At 42.3% G+C, this 6,000-nt stretch overlaps 1 protein-coding gene across 3 annotated transcripts in view; it reads left to right on the top strand.

Annotated features, from left to right (window-relative positions):
• Positions 1-6,000, top strand: part of cntn3a.2 (contactin 3a, tandem duplicate 2) — a 72,470-nt gene that overhangs the window by 27,763 nt on the left and 38,707 nt on the right. Inside the window, exon 1 of one of the 3 annotated variants that reach the window (XM_076983624.1) lies at positions 1,428-1,967. The exons of 1 other annotated variant lie outside the window; for it this stretch is intronic. The gene's annotated coding sequence lies outside the window, so the exon portion shown is untranslated. Of the gene's footprint in view, positions 1-1,427; positions 1,968-6,000 lie in introns of those variants that run through there. One more of the 3 variants, XM_076983621.1, reaches the window with a different exon arrangement.

The raw sequence follows: 6,000 nt of genomic DNA on the forward strand, positions 1-6,000 counted from the left end.
CATCATTCTAGTTAGCAGACATTGGCGCAAAAGACTGTATATGCAGATGTCTGCCACAAAGAATGTAACAGTATGTTTGAGAGATTGTCACATCTGGATAATCTTTGATTGACAGCCAGGAATCATTATTGTAAATTATTTCCCTTTAAAGAACAATGTCTACAACACTCTACATCACTCCACACCACTCTACACCACTATACACCACTCCACACAACTCTACTGCACTCTCTACACCACCCAACACCACTCTACACCACTCCACACCTCTCTACCCCACTCTCTATACATCACTCTCTACACCACCTTACACCACTATACACCACTATACACCACTCTACATCACTTTACACCACCCAACACCATACCACTCTATAGCACTCTCTAAACCGCTCTACACCATTCTACACCACTGTACACCACTCCACACCACTCTCTACAGCACTCTCTACACCACTCTCAACACCACACTACACCAATCACTACACCATTCTACATCAATCTCTACACCACTGAGAAGACCAAATTCTCTACATAATAATATGGATATCAAGTATTTCTCCACATTTGAATGATTTACTAACAGATTCACAGCACTTCCAGTTAGCGAATAAAAAATTCGAAGCTTAATGGCTCTTTCAGCTTAACATACATAAATAGCAACCATGCCTTGCAGGCTCACCATTAACATAGTTAATCCCGAGTCTTCAAGGAGGCTGAGCAAAATAGTCCTTGCAGGCAGCTTCTCACAACAAGCTTCACCGATACAGTACATGAATAAATTACGGAGATAATTAAAGGAAATGTCAACGCAGGGCTGGATGGAGCGTTATTAATGACGGCTGGGTTGTGTATCCTGGACTGGAGTGAACATGATTAATGTGTGTTTAATGGCGGAGGGAAAGAATACAGCACCGGCCTTAATAAAGAGAGCTTATTTCGCCGAGGTCTGGCTCTGGAATTGACCCGATCTCAACACCCAGAGGACCGAGGTTCGACCTTTCTAAAGGTCTAATCTTCCATTTCTGTTAGGAGATTTATAGTGGACAACAGTTATAGAGGATTGATATGGGTAATAAAAAAATACAGGAATGGTAGACTAAGAAAATTCTAAAGTAAACCCCTGCATTGCTTGGCAAGTCAATGATAAGATTATCGATTATAATATTACAATATGTAATACAAATTTTGCACATTAAATTTAAAAAACGGGATGGGAGGTGAAACTAAGTGTTAGTTTGGGATACCACATGTGCAGCCAGTGTGTATGACCATGCTCCAACATCGGCTACTTGCCACGGTACATGAAGGTCTTGGATTTTATCTGATGACTTGTGTTTCAGCCTAAAGTTGCATTATAAAATCCGCGTACTAACAATTTAAGAGAAAATAACAACTTCAAGAACTTCAGAAAGGCTTCCAACGCTATTCTATCATTTTCTGGTCGGTTGGTGGCGCCGTTGTTCGCCGAGAATGTGCTTTTCTCTCCAGCAGCTTTCCAGTTCTTCAGCAGCATTGTGCAGCCTCATTCGCTTGTCTCGAGGCTGACTTGACACGCAGAATGTAAATCCAGACACGGACAACGTCTCTTTCTCTCTATGGCTAAGAATCCGGCGACGTAAGGTGGGTGAGACAGGAGGGGGATTGTCTCTGCTGCTCCGAGCGTGGCTGCAGCCTCTCGTGGGTACGTTGCGTTGGGAGCTGCGGTTCGCTGGGATTGAGAAACCGAGGAACCGAGGAAAGGGGGAGCTCTGCTGCCCCCCTAAAACCTTCCTGCCTCCTGGCCGAAGACACGGCGCTTTTCTTCCCAGCCTGTGTTGCTTCTGGGCTCCCCACTCTCCAGAGCCTCGAGAAAATGCTTTTCAACAGACATCAGTGATCACCATGTCAGCCTCACTCATCGTCGTCTCACGCCTGTGGAGCACATACTGAAGAACATTTTGAAGGAGAAAGACGGCGTTAGTTAGGTGAAGTGCAATTTTCCCACATTTTTTAATAATGTCGTGTAAAAAAAATAGCATATTCGCTTTAACGTCAACGACTTCATTCATAAATATGTGGACAATATTGTTCCTAATTGGTGTTTGTTTATCTGAGAAGCTTGAGGTTCACTGTAGTGCATACACCCTGCTCACGTTTGCACGTTTTGAACGGAGTGCGATGCGTTGTGATGTTCGCGTGGATGTTTGATTGACGGGCTTTTGTGTAACGGAACCCCGGGCTGCAGTGAGTTGTCCCGCTGTGGTTTGTTTTGGCGCTCGGAGGCAAATAAATGTGGACGAAGAGCGCCGGGGCTTTGTGAGGGGCGTGCATCGGCGCTGCTGCAGAGAAGTTCAGGTACCGTTATGTCTGCTGCGCATCTTCCTGCAGAAACGCACAGGTGCGCCTCGCCTGTATTTTAGAGGAGCCCCCCCAGGCAGTCGAGCCCTCTAACCTTATGTACCGTCCGTCTACTAAACGAGGACACCGTACTGTAGCAATGTGTAAAACTCGAACCTGCCTCTTCTTTTTAAAACCAGAACTTAACAGAACTTCTGCGTATAGATGTCAATGGTGACATCAATACACAGAATTGTATTCGCTGCTCTGAGATCGCATCTCTCTAGCTTGCCAAGAGTGACCTGACCACTTCCTCCAGAAATGCTACTTGTAATATGCTTTTGAATTTTTAATGTATACGTATGGGTTCTGATTTCATTTGAATAATTTATCTGAAGAATACATTACCTATGGGAAGCTCATATCTCAGTTAGTCAACAAAAATCAAGTTTGACTAAAAACATTTGCAAAGTAATTTTGCATCCTGCCTCGTGTGGAGCAGCTCTGGGTATATGACAGAAACTCAGTACATTGATTCTAGTCAGATCTCTTTCATTTTTGGAGCATTACATTTCGACACAGTTTATCCAAATTAAACAAAGTTGCATTTCAGTTTAGTGGGTTGCATTTTTTTATTAAATGGTGACTGGACATTCCATGGGAATTATGCACATGTGAAGAGAATTATTAGATGTCTGGTGATTTAGAATTTGAATGAATTTTATGTTCAAACCCTCTTTTTTTCCTATTCTGATTGGTGTGTGTTGCCCTAGGCCTTAGCAAGGGTGTTTAATAAAGGGAGCATAATCCCATGTAATTACCATATAGTGCTTAATAGCTCCATGTGACACAAGTGTTTAGTTCAGAGAAGTTTAGTTTAGTCATGACAAGCATAAAATCCTTACCATGAGACGAACTGTGACATATGCGATTTATCCGTGGCCTGTGTGATAGCCGGTCAGACGAAGCTTCATGGCTAAATTAAACTGCTCTGACATTTCCCCTTCAGTGCAAACCATTGCAGTCATTCACCGACATGTTATGATGATTGTTGACTAAGATAATATTCCAAAAATCACTATCACTGAAAGATTGTGTTTTGTTAAGTTAGCCGAGCCACCAGGAGCTAATGGTCTCAGTGCCAGACAGGTCTGTGAAAGGAGAATGAAATGCCCATGAATTGAAGCATTCAGTTCCTGGACCAAGGCCACATGTGGATCTCGCTGTTCAAAAGATGCCTTTACATAAAGCCTTGGTTGAAGAGGGCTTTCTGCACCTTTGTTTGATACACTTGCTCATTTTCAATTTCCTGATAAAAACCAGGAATTTGTTGAATGCTGGTGAGATTACATTGTTGCCACATTCTTTGTTGTATGGAAATTGTATGTATTCATTTATAGCTCACTTTTTATTTTGCTTTTGTGCAGTCAGTGGCAGGCAATGTGTGATGAAGAGGTTAGAAATCAAATGGCCTCTTTTTCCTGAATTAATTTCCTTGTACACCCACTTCAACAGCTGTTTGATGAAAGTATTGCGCAATGCTCAATGTAATATTTAGTCATTATGGAAGGAGATATGTTTAAAGGTGCACTGCATTCCGCACATACTCATATGTCTACTGGAATGATTTGAACTCCTACGTGAGAAAGCCAATGGACTCGGATACTGGATAGATGAATTCAGAAAGTGAATAGTTGTTAAACTGTCTTTTTATTGTTTCACACCTTCAGCATTCAAACCAGCCGCTGGCCGTCACTTGTGCTGTGAGGAGCCGTCTGCCGCACGTTGGGCTTAAACTACCGTGGCACTGTCAGATCCAGGTGTCGTCTGTTTTGATGTAAAGTGCCTGCAGGCGAGGAGAGAGGAAGAGAGCGAGGGGTGATTAGCGTGGGTCTCTTGTCTCCGTGCGTTCTTCCCCTGCTGTGGCCTCTTTCATTGGCTGTTTCGGCGGCGTGCTCCACTACCCATAGAGGCGGCTCGCCGGTACCAGAGACAGAGGCTGATAGGCTGTTATTAATGGCTTTGTGCTGTAGCAGAGCTGAAACTCTCAGTCATCACGACCTGGGATTTATTCCGTTAGCCACACCGCAACTATTACTCACAGTCACAGAGTGGTCATCGGTGTGTAGCTCTATTTGTTTGAGCCTCTCTTTTATAGATGGGGTCAGGCTCGTGTCGTGATGTCGTAGCATATATATCTATGGCAACAGCAATTGTCTATTTGTCAGTGGCAATTGACGCAGGTTGATGTTATGAAATCACCCACTAGCACCATTTGTTGCTGCATTAAATGGACATAATAGATATTCATTGCCTGTTTCGGCCTCATTTCATGTGTCATCAACCCAGCGAAATAATTAAATAAATGAATACATCTGTCCTCCCCAAACAGCACTCGGCAATTTAATAATTGAGAAAATCAGTCAGTCTGACCACTACACAAAGATTTGCGGCTGGAGAACCTCGACATTACCAAATAAATGCTAGGCTGTTCCCACATAAAGCATGTTAGATCGATAAGGCTGTGTAATGAACACATTAACTAACCTAGCAATATTTGACCAAAGATCTGGAGCATGACTAGAATCATATCTCGTTCACAGCAGTATTAGAATCTACAGCCATTGCATAATTGTTGATGAGCAGTACAAGATATCTTGTAGTGTAAGGTCAGCATGATACTTAAAGGAGAACCATTTGTGTTATTTGTAAAAAATAATAATAAAAAAGGTCCCCACATAATAACATCAGCTTATATAAAGGATATTAAAATGGAATGTTTATGGTTTTCCTGAGTCTCTTCCCATGTGCAGAGAAAACACTCTTTGGTTGAAACTGAAATACTAGAGCGTGAAGTGTTTTGCCAGCAGGTGAACAGAAAGTGACTGTTAGATTTAAGCCTTCCATTCCCCAACTGTGGAGTGATGTGGTAGAAAAGTGGCACCAAAGAAATGATCTTTGTATTTGATATTCATTCAAAAAAGATATCTTGTATTCAATATAATTGTGTACCAATTGACAAATCGTAATTGTTTGTGCTGATATTTGTGTGTGTGTGTGTCTTTGTAAATGTTGTAAGTAGTTTCCATATAATTGACCAGTCTAATTCCTTTGGTGTTATCTGGATTCTGTTATCTGTTTTCTCTCAGTCTAAGCACTGCTTAGAATTGCTGAGCCGGGCACTCGGGCCGGGATCCAGCATCCCCCTGTGGCCTACGTCGTCCCGACATTAGGACATGTCCTATCCAGTCAGGCTTCTTCATGGCCAGGTGGCAGAGTCCCATGTCTCAGTTCCCTAAGAGACAGCTACATAGTCAACAATGCTGAATGGCCTATTCAAAAATCTGCGGGGTGTGAAATGTGAAATAAAACAAAACAGAATAAACAGATTTTTAACATATAATGAAGAATTTTTTATAGGTGATTTCACTGGTACAGTGCTGCGTATTACATGAGATGTTTCCATCAAAGCTTTGCATACATATCTGTAGCACAGTAATGTTAATAGAGGGTTATGAACAGTAGAACTGCTACCAAGTTATGTGCAGGAAACAGATTATTTTTTGAGATGCTTGAGTTGCCGTAGGTGGGCACTCCCCCCTAAACATGCTGGCAGAAATCATGTTTTGCTTCATTTGATCTGCTGTTGGTATATAAACTCTACTTAGCTTCAGTACTGGC

This window comes from Brachyhypopomus gauderio, chromosome 21 (assembly GCF_052324685.1).
Source record: "Brachyhypopomus gauderio isolate BG-103 chromosome 21, BGAUD_0.2, whole genome shotgun sequence".
Lineage (NCBI taxonomy): Eukaryota > Metazoa > Chordata > Actinopteri > Gymnotiformes > Hypopomidae > Brachyhypopomus > Brachyhypopomus gauderio.